Consider the following 9,616-nt stretch of genomic DNA (forward strand, 5'->3'; position numbering starts at 1 on the left):
CCAACCAGGACCTACTGTATAGCACTGGGAATTCTGTTCAATATTATCAACCTAAATAGGAAAATAATTCGAAAAAGAATAGATACATGTACATGTATAATTGAATCATTCTGCTGTACACCTGAAACTAACACAACATTATTAATCAACTTTAATATAAAAGTTAAACATTTAAAAAAAGATACAAATGAAATTATTTACAAAACAGAAAGAGACTCACAGACATAGAAAACAAACTTATGGTTACCAAAGGGGAAAGGTTGGCGGAGGTGGGAATAAATTAGGAGTTTGGGAATAACAAATACACACTACTGTATCTAAAATATTAATAGATAACCAACAAGGACCTATTGTATAGCATATAAGTAAGTGTTAGTTGCTCAGTCATGTCTGACTCTTTGCGGCCCCATGGACTGTGGCCCACCAGGCTCCTCTGTCCATGGGATTCTCTAGGCAAGAATACTGGAGTGGGTTGCCATTTCCTTCTTCAGGGGATCTTCCCAACCCAGGGATTGAACCCAGGTCTCCCACACTGCAGGGAGACTATCGTCTGAGCCATCAGGGCCATAGCTGTAAAGCATAGGGAACTATATTTAATATCTTGAAATAACCTACAATGGAAAAGAATCTAACAAAGAATACACACAGACACACACTAATATATATATATATATCTGTATCACTTTGCTGTACACATGAAACACAACATTGTAAATCAACTATATTTCAATAAAATTTTTTAGAAGACTGTTAGCTAGCTGTCTATGAAAATCCATTCTCCCTTTCTTCCATCACGTTAGAAGAGCTAGGTGTTTGGCTGCCCAGCCTCCTCTGCACTGGGAATTATCCACCAGATGAAATTCCTGCTAATGGAATGTGAATAGAGGAGTGTGTGCCACTCCTGGCCCAGTGCACACCTCTCAAACACTCACTTCCCATGGGCTGAGCCGGCGAGGATCAGAAGAAAGAAGTTACGTTGAGCATGGCTTGTCATGAAAGCCTCCTCTCCCACTGATGTGGGACACCCGCCAGGGACTGATACATGAGGAAACAAACCTTCATTTTTAAGGCATATTATTGTTGGGTTTCTTTTAACAGCAGCTGAATCTTTTACTATAGCTAATACATTCAGATACTCTGTTAACCACAGCCCAAATATCTTATCTGATACCTGCCATTATTTCCCACAAAAATAATGAAGTGACTGTCCAGAGCTCCTGGAGAAGCACATGGATTCTGAGGTGATGATCATTTAACAGAAGCTGCCCTGATGAATCAGATCATACCCAAGAGCTCCAAGTGAGGTCCAGGTGTTTGCTCTAAGTATGGGAAATAATTAAGGCCAAGGAACGGCTTCCTCACTTAGCAGTGATTGATGTTATATATAATTTTTTTTAAGACCTTACAAATACTCAAAACATATGTTTTTCCTAAAGAGCTAGTTGTACTTTATAGATCTGAAATGAAATGAATCCTCAGGACATCCTGGGAGGTATAATAAAGGTTGGGTAACATTATTAATTTTATAGATGACAATGAAGTGATTGCTTTTAACACTTGTGATTCACCAGTTCTAAAGAATCTTTTCTAGACTTTTCGCCACATGCAATTATTTTATGAGCCTTTCGGTCCCTAAAGGCAAAAAACAAACACATTAAAAAAAAAAAAAAACTGTAAAGCAGTCTGATCACAGGCTAACTGAAAATGAAATCCTTGTGGTGGGAAGTCCCTGATCCAGAGCTTTGAAATAGCATCATAACAAGCCTTTCTAACCCAAAGTCGAAGCTCCAAGAACCCAAAACAAACGACTTTTCATGATGCTGGCACTCTCTTGCCAAGCTCTGACACCAACTCCTCAGGCCTGAAATAGATGTGAAACAAACCAGAGCATAAAAGAAATCCGGGAAGATAGGTAAGTTCAGGAAGTTCAAGATCTGAGAAGGAAATGCAGGGAGAATCTTATGTGGCTTGTGGTAGGACGCTATGGCTAAGAAATGCTAGGTTACTACTGCACATGATCATCAAGCCCTAAGCACGGAACTTGGATCTCTTCATCCAACAAACTGACAAGCTGCTCATAGGCTAAGACCAAAAGTGATGGTCAAAATGGTCCTTCTTCCACTCTCCATTACAGTGGGGACACAGAACTGAGCTGGATCCCTGAGAATGTGTCCCTGATCCAGAGACTCCGGTTTCAAATCTAGGCTCTGCCACTGAGTTGCTGGGTGAGTGAGGGATAATCGCTCAGTCATGTCCGACTCGTTGTAACCCCATGGACTGTAGCCCACCAGGCTCCTCTGTCCATGGAATTCTCCAAGCAAGAATACTGGAGTGGGTAGCCTCTTCCTTCCCCACGGAGTTGCTGGGTGATGCTGTGCAAACCCCTTAACCTATCTAACCCTTGATTTTCTCATCTATAGAATGGGATCATAATAGTACCTCCTTCCTAGCGCTGCCATGATAATTAAGGAAGTTAATCCACATCAGGCTCTTTGATAAGTATATGGCAAGAGCTCAATAACTGGAAGCCCATTTTTATAAATTGCTGTCTTACTGTCGCTAGAGCCCACCCATTTGTGGTTAAGAAAAAGAAAGCAGAAATGCAGATTTATTCCAGCTTAACAGTGACTGCTTAGGAATTCAATGAGGAAACTGAAAGAGAAAGGAAGATAGGCTTTTGATGTTCTCTCAGTGGAGCAGGGTATGACCTTGTACAAAAATCCTTCAAACAGTCTCTTAGAAATTATGCTGATGATTTCTTTGGAAGGACAAAAAAAAGCAACATAAAATATCTGAGACCAGAGGTTGCTTTGCAGAGTTCAGACAGGCACCGGTAAAGGTCATATATCATCTTGCATCTTTCTCAAGGCCAGAGGAACTAATCAACAACTCAGAACCTGAACCAGAACCACTACATCACCAGAATAAAAACCAGTGAAACCAAGGACTTATAAAATGTTGGTAACTTGCCTGATGCCTAGTCTTCCACAGCCAGCTGGTGTTACACACACACTGCGTGAAAGGTGACCTAAGGCAGTTTCTCATTTCATACAGTTCCCCTGCACAAAAAAAAACGTGGAAAAGACCTAAAAAATCATCAACCTTGGGGTTTCTCGGTGGCTCAGTGGTAAAGAATCCGTCTGCCAATGCAAGAGGTACGGGTTTGATCCCTGGTCCAGGAAGATCCCACATGCCTCTGAGCAACAAGCCTGTTTGCCACAACTATTGAGCCCGAGCTGTAAAGCATGGGAGCCATGACCACGGAGCCCACACGCTGCAACTACTGAAACCCGTGCGCTCCAGAGCCTGTCCTCCATGACGAGAAGCCACCACGATGATAAGCCTGCGTGCTGCAACGAAGTGTAGCCCCTGCTTGCCCCAATTAGAGGAAAGCCTGTGCAGCAATGAAGACCCAGTGCAGCCAAAAATAAATAAATATATAAAATTATCAGTTCAGTTCAGTTCAGTCACTCAGTCGTGTCCGACTCTTTGCGACCCCATGGACTGCAGCATGCCAGGCCTCCCTGTCTGTCACCCACTCCTGGAGTTTACTCAAACTCGTGTCCATTGAGTCAGTGATGCCATCCATCCATCTCATCCTCTGTGAATTTTAAGCACTTAGAAGGCTACCCTGGTGGCTCAGACGGTAAAGAATCCACCTGCAATGTGAGAGAACTGGGTTCGATCCCCAAGTTGGGAAGATCCCCTGGAGAAGGGAAGGGCGACCCACCTCAGTATTCTTGCCTGGAAAATTCCACAGACAGAGGAGCCTGGCGGCCTAGAGTCCACGGGGTCGCAAAGAGTCAGACTCAGCTGAGTGGCTAACACTTTCACATTCAGAAGGCTACAGGGTATACTTAAGGGGCATGATCGCAGAATTCAGAGCAAAATTAGGAAAATCACCAACAAACGTGGCTCCGTAGTGAACAGTGACATTTAGCATTTAGAGGAGTAACACATCCGTCCAACTGTCCAATCCATACACAATCCATACAGCCTAGAGGCATCTGCTAGGAGACTGGTCCACTTCCCAACTCTCAGAAAGTAACGACTGGCATGCAATTGGAACTCTAAACTGCTCAAGAGGGACTTCCCTGGTAGTCCAGTGAACTGCACTTCTAGTGCAGGGGACGCAGGCTTGATCCCTGGTCAGGGAACTAGGGTTCCACATGCTGGGCAGCCAGAACAAGCAAACAAACAAAATTCAAATTACCTAACTTGCACAGTATGCTGGGCCCAACAGCTGGTCGTGCCCCTCGGTAGCTCTCCAAAGGCACCGATGTCCGTCACCACACCAAGGATGCTTTGGCTTGGGTCCTGGGTTATTTTTTCAGGTCAGTGCTCTCCCAGCTGCCCCCTTCCCAGCTCAGATACCAGCTCCCTTCTGTGGTCCATCTCTACTTCTCTGTGAAGATGGGTCCTGCATGCTATCCATTTCCTGACAGTGAGAGGGAGGAGTGCAGTGAAGGAGGGGAATCACCCCCTATGACACTCACACCATCCCTCCCAAGTGCCTCCTTTTGGTTTTGTTAAAATCAAACACAAATGGGACCAGACTTGAAAATGCCCTGAGCAAAATCAGTTTAGTTATACAAGCAGAACTTAATTTGGTGTGTTTTGCAAGACAAGCAAGGCTAATGTGACCTGAGTCACCTCTTGCTTCTGCCTCTGGGAAAGTCAAAAGTGAAACTTCAGTCGTTCTCTGAAACTGATAATGAGGTCATCACTAACCAGTTCCCTTTCATTTAAGAAAATTCTAATATTGTAAACAACCACTGTGAAGAATAAACAGCAAATACTATATAAGTTGGGCTTCCCAGGTGGCATGGTGGTAAAGAATCCAACTGCCAATGCAGAAGATGCAGAGGAATCAGATTCAATCCTTGGGTCGGGAAGATTCCCTGAAGGAGGAAATGCAACCCACTCCAGTATTTTTGCCTGGGAAATCCCATGGACAGGGGAGCCTGGCGAGCTACAATCCCTCTGGGTCCCAAAGAATCAGACATGACTGAGCACACACATCACACTGTGTAAGCTGCTTTATAACAATCTGCCTCGGAACCTTGTTCCATGTTTTGGTTTGAGGGCTCCTGTCTTGCAAACTCTTTATTTGTGGTATGTGTACAATAAACTTAAACTAATACAACTATTTCAGTGATTCACTGGTTTTACTTCTGCTTTTTTCCTAAACTTTTGACAGTTCACAGCATCAGAAGTAGAATCCGGAGAAGATCCCCAAAGACTCCAAGGTCGATGAGCAACAGGTGCCGGGACCCAGAGCCCACCCTGTCTGCTCCTTTCTCATGGCCCTGGAGTTTGAGGGGTAGGCCTCTTGGATCTGAGCTCTCCTCTCTTTGCATTCTGAGTTCTCCAACTTGACTGTGCACTATTGCTTTCTGTTTCTGTATGTGTAAGCTTCTTTAGAAGTCTGCCTGGGAGGGGAGAAACCTGTGATTCCCCTGGGGTTTAGGCAGCAGCAGGATTACTGGGCTCCACATAGATTATTTGTTTCAGGAAACCTAAAGGTAGAAATAAGTTCCACCTGCTCTGACCTCCTTCTCCCTTTAACGACTCCCTCTTTTATATGTATGCCCACTGTGGATCGGGATCTTGTGCCTTTCCGGAAAAATGAGTGGACTTTTAGATGGTTGAGAATGATAGTGGCCACTGTGGGGAAATTTCAGTTTAGATAAGGCCACCTTAAGAGACACTCTTGAAAAGAGAAAATCCCAAACTTCTTAGGGACAATGGAATGCATTCTTTGACTAAAAGACAAGATGACTCCAAAAGTATCCTCTCTAAAAGAATCCTTACAGGATGCCCCAGAAACCTTTTGTAAAAGAAGACTTTGTCCATCTAAGCAGGTTATCTTAACTTAGTCCACCTGCCAGAAACACAATTTGGATCCAGTTTTTCTTTTGAGTTTTGTATCTGAGACACGGCTAAAAATTTTAAATGAAGGCTAAAAGATCTGTATTCACGTCTGTCTTTGTTTATGTGTGTGTGCGTGTATATTATTTTTGTGTGATATTTTAAAAAGAGTTATATTTAGTTGAGTTAAAGAAAAGTAATGTTTATATAAATTAAATTTTCCTAAACTTCTCAGAATATAAAATCTAACCCAAATGTTTTTCAAGCTAACATGATATGAGATGCTGCTGCTGCTGCTAAGTTGCTTCAGTCGTGTCCGACTCTGTGCGACCCTATAGATGGCAGCCCACCAGGCTCCCCCATCCCTGGGATTCTCCAGGCAAGAACACTGGAGTGGGTTGCCATTTCCTTCTTCAATGCATGAAAGTGAAAAGTGAAAGTGAAGTCACTCAGTTGTGTCTGACTCTTAGCAACCCCATGGACTGCAGCCCACCAGGCTCCTCCGTCCTTGGGATTTTCCAGGCAAGAGTACTGGAGTGGGGTGCCATTGCCTTCCTGTGGTCATGTATGGTTGTGAGAGTTGGACTGTGAAGAAGGCTGAGCGCCGAAGAATTGATGCTTTTGAACTGTGGTGTTGGAGAAGACTCTTGAGAGTCCCTTGGACTGCAAGGGGATCCAACCAGTCCATTCTGAAGGAGATCAGCCCTGGGATTTCTTTGGAAGGAATGATTTTAAAGCTGAAACTCCAGTACTTTGGGCACCTCATGTGAAGAGTTGACTCAGTGGAAAAGACTCTGATGCTGGGAGGGATTGGGGGCAGGAGGAGAAGGGCGACGACAGAGGATGAGATGGCTGGATGGCATCACTGACTCGATGGACATGAGTCTGAGTGAACTCCGGGAGTTGGTGATGGACAGCGAGGCCTGGCGTGCTGCGATTCATGGGGTCGCAAAGAGTCGGACACGACTGAGCCACTGAACTGAACTGAAGATAATCTTTGATAAATGGAAGCTAGTTTAACTCCTAGAAGAAAACATAGGCAGAGCACTCTTTAACATAAATCACAGCTAGATCCTCTTTGACCCTACTCCTAGAGTAATGGAAATAAAAACAAAAATAAATGGTACCTAATAAAACTTAAAAGCATTTGCATAGTAATGTGAGCTATTGACAAAACAAAAGGTAACCTACTGAATGGGAAAAATATTTGCAAGTGATATGCCTGAAAGGGGATTAATATCCAACATGTATAAACAGTTCATACAACTCTACATAAAAAAGCAAACAATCTGATTACAAAATGGGCATAGAACTGAGTAGACATTTTTCCAAAGAAGAAATGCAGATAACCAACAGACACATGAAAGGATGCCCAACATCACTAATTAACAGGGAAATGCAAAACCGTAATGAGATACCACCTCACACCTGTCAAAACGACTATCGTCAAAAAGAACACAAGTAACAGATGTCGGTGACAATGTAGAGAAAAGGGAACCTGGTGGACTCACTGATGGGAACATACATTATTGCAACCACTGTGGAAAACAGTATGGGGATTTCTCAAAAAACTGAAAATAGAGCTACCGTATAACACAGCAATTCCACTCCTGGGCTATATATCAGAAAACACCAAAGACACCAGTTCAAAGACAACATGCACCCCAATGTTCATAGCAACATGGTTTACAATAGCTAAGATATGCAAGCAAGCAGAGTGTCTGTCCCTCAACAGATGAACAGATAAAGAAGACGTGGTGTACACATACAGTGGAATGCTACTCACCTATAAAAAATGAAATATTACCCACTGTAGCAACACGGATGCACTTAGAGGACGTTATGCTAAGTGAAATAAGTCAGAGAAAGGCAAATGCTATATTATATCAGTTATAAGTGGAATCTAAAAACTACAACAAAAACAGTTGTATTGAACTGTTACAGTGAATATAACAAAAAAAAGGAGTCTCAGAGATAGAACAAATTAGCAGTTACCAGGGCATGGGGGAGGGGCAACATCAGGGTGAAGAAGTGGGAAGTCCAAGCAATTAGGTGTAAGAGAGGCTGTAAGAACGTATGGTACAACTTGGGGAATGCAGTCAACATTTTGCAATAACTGTAAATGGAAAGCAAGTTTTAAAAATTGTATAAAACTAAAAAAAAATTTTAATAAAAGAATACTTTGGAAAAAAATGTAGTTTAAGTTTATTGGTTCAATAAAAACAAACATGTCTTCAGAGTTGTTGACATTAAATGTAATAAAAACACAATTTTTCCTACCTGGGTTTGCTCTGTCACATAAGCTCATGCTATCTCTATGTTACAAAATTTGTCAATAAGAAAAATAACTTAAGAGGACGTTTAGTTGTTTGATGTCTAACAACTAAGAATGATTGTTAAAAACAAGTAATTTAAATAAACAAGATAAAAGTTTATACTAAGTTAAACTAAATAACAGATATTCATTGAATATCTAGATTATTTCCAAATAAGATAATATACTGAGACATTGATCATTAAACATGTTCATCTACTTTTGGCTTTGTAATTTTTATTTTACAGACAGACAAAAGATAATTGGGTCTATTAATAAATGTCTTTTACCATAGTAAAAGTTATACTATAAAAAACATATCTTTAAAAAATACAAGTTTTCATAATTATACATTTATAAATTTGCTAAACTACTGGAGGTGGTGCTCAGATGCTCAGTCATGTCTGACTCTTCGTGACCCCAAGGACTGTAGCCCGCCAGGGTCCTCTGTTCATGGGATTACTGGAGCAGGTTGCCATTTCCTCCTCCAGAATGATCTGGGTAGAATCTACCCAAATGATCTACCCAAATCATTCCCAAATCAGGGATCGAATTGGTGTCTCTTACTGTCCCCCCTATTCTAAAGGAGATCGGTCCTGGGTGTTCTTTGGAAGGAATGATGCTAAAGCTGAAACTCCAGTACTTTGGCCACCTCATGCGAAAAGTTAACTCATTGGAAAAGACCCTGATGCTGGGAGGGATTGGGGGCAGGAAGAGAAGGGGACGACAGAGGATGAGATGGCTGGATGGATCACCGACTCGATGGACGTGAGTCTGAGTGAACTCCGGGAGTTGGTGATGGACAGGGAGGCCTGGTGTGCTGCGATTCATGGGGTTGCAAAGAGTCAGACACGACTGAGCGACTGAACTGACTGACTGTCTCCTGCATTGTCAGGCATGTTCTTTACCTGTGAGCCACCTGGGAAGCTAATCCACAACAGGATGCTAATATGTGATAGACAATTGGTAAGTACCTCTTTCCTAGCCTTCACTGGAAGGCAAAAGCTACTAAAGGTTAAATTTTATAATTAATATGTAGGACAAAACTATAAGAAACAATGAATGAAGGGAAACAACTTTTCATACAAAATATGGGAAGAAAATGGGATGTATTTTTATATGCAGAGTATGCAAGGGATATAAAATGTGTTTTTGTTAAGGAAAAAGAGGGTAAAGGTGTCTGAAATATAGTAACTACTTGTTCTAGAGTAAGAAAGGAAAAGAATAAGACAAAACCTAAATGAATATAGAAAGTCACAGGTTTGTGGAAAGGAATTTTATGTTGTGAAGTGAAAGCTGGCTGAAATTGAATGGACTTATTATAAAGGTTTTTAAAATAATCTTTAATAAGTAGTGTCCTATGTAAAACTAAAACTTAACATGCTTTCATCTGCTAAAAGGACAAAATGGTATTAGACCATTGGTCTGCTC

The 9,616-nt window shown here is 41.9% G+C and overlaps 1 protein-coding gene across 5 annotated transcripts in view; it reads right to left on the reverse strand.

The window, feature by feature from the left end:
* The window catches only part of TMEM150C (transmembrane protein 150C), a 110,829-nt gene that overhangs the window by 38,119 nt on the left and 63,094 nt on the right, over positions 1 to 9,616 (reverse strand). Inside the window, exon 1 of one of the 5 annotated variants that reach the window (XM_010845921.1) lies at positions 4,214 to 4,688. The exons of the other annotated variants lie outside the window; for them this stretch is intronic. The gene's annotated coding sequence lies outside the window, so the exon portion shown is untranslated. Of the gene's footprint in view, positions 1 to 4,213; positions 4,689 to 9,616 lie in introns of those variants that run through there. 5 annotated transcript variants of the gene reach the window in all.

Source organism: Bison bison, unplaced genomic scaffold, assembly GCF_000754665.1.
Source record: "Bison bison bison isolate TAMUID 2011002044 unplaced genomic scaffold, Bison_UMD1.0 scf7180017864228, whole genome shotgun sequence".
NCBI classification, from domain to species: domain Eukaryota; kingdom Metazoa; phylum Chordata; class Mammalia; order Artiodactyla; family Bovidae; genus Bison; species Bison bison.